Source organism: Lupinus angustifolius, chromosome LG09, assembly GCF_001865875.1.
Source record: "Lupinus angustifolius cultivar Tanjil chromosome LG09, LupAngTanjil_v1.0, whole genome shotgun sequence".
Taxonomy (NCBI): domain Eukaryota; kingdom Viridiplantae; phylum Streptophyta; class Magnoliopsida; order Fabales; family Fabaceae; genus Lupinus; species Lupinus angustifolius.
In genome coordinates, this window is record NC_032017.1 from 11,609,716 (window position 1) to 11,610,839 (window position 1,124).

The window sequence follows — 1,124 nt, forward strand, 5'->3', positions numbered from 1 at the left end:
ACATTTTTCTCGAGTATTCTCTTGATCTCTCTATTAGATACCTCCGCTTGCCCATTGGTCTGCGGGTGGTAAGGAGATGCCACCTTGAGTCGGACTCCATAATGCTGAAGGACCTTCTATAGTTGAGAATTGCAGAAATGGGATCCTCCGTCACTAATTAGAACCTGAGGTGTGCCAAACCGACTGAATATATTTCTTTTCAAGAACTTCACTACGGTCTTGGCATCATCCTTCTGTGCAGCTACCACTTCGACCCATTTAGACACATAATCCACCGCCACCAAAATATAGACATGTGAGCATGATGGTGGAAATGGTCCCATGAAATCAATTCCTCAGCAATGAAACACCTCAAGTTCCTGAATATTAGTTAACGACATTTCATTCCTCTTGGAGATTCCGCCAGTTCTTTGACATTTGTCACATTGTTAGGCATATTGATGTGCATCCTTAAAAACAGCATGCCAGTAGAAACCAGAATGGAGGACTTTAGCAGCTGTCCTCTCTCCATTGAAATGCCCTCCATATGGCGAACTGTGACAATGCCATATGATGCTCTTGGCCTCCTCAGTCGACACACATCTCCTCAGTACTCCATCCGACCCAGTCTTAAAAAGATGAGGGTCATCCCACACAAACTGCCAGGAATCCCGCAAGAATTTCCTCTTTTGATGCCAGGCGAATTCTTCAGGGAGGACCCCTGTAGCTTTGAAATTGGCCATGTCAGCAAACCATGGCCTTTCTTGAATCGGGAGAAGCTTCTCATCCGGAAACTCCTCCACCACCTCTAATTCTTTCTCTGTTACCTCCTGATTTACTAACCGTGACAGGTGATCTGCTACACAATTCTCACTGCCCTTTTTGTCCTTGATCACTAAATTAAATTCCTGCAACAATAACACCCAACGCAACAATCTCGGCTTGGAATCCGATTTGGTTAGCAAATATTTTATAGCAACATGGTCAGTATAAATGACCACTTTCGACCCGATCAAGTATGATCTAAATTTTTCCAAGGCATACACTATGGCTAGTAATTCCTTTTCAGTAGTGGCATAATTGATCTGTGCTTCATTCAACACCTTACTAGCATAATGTATGGCATGGAAAACTTTAGATCTTCA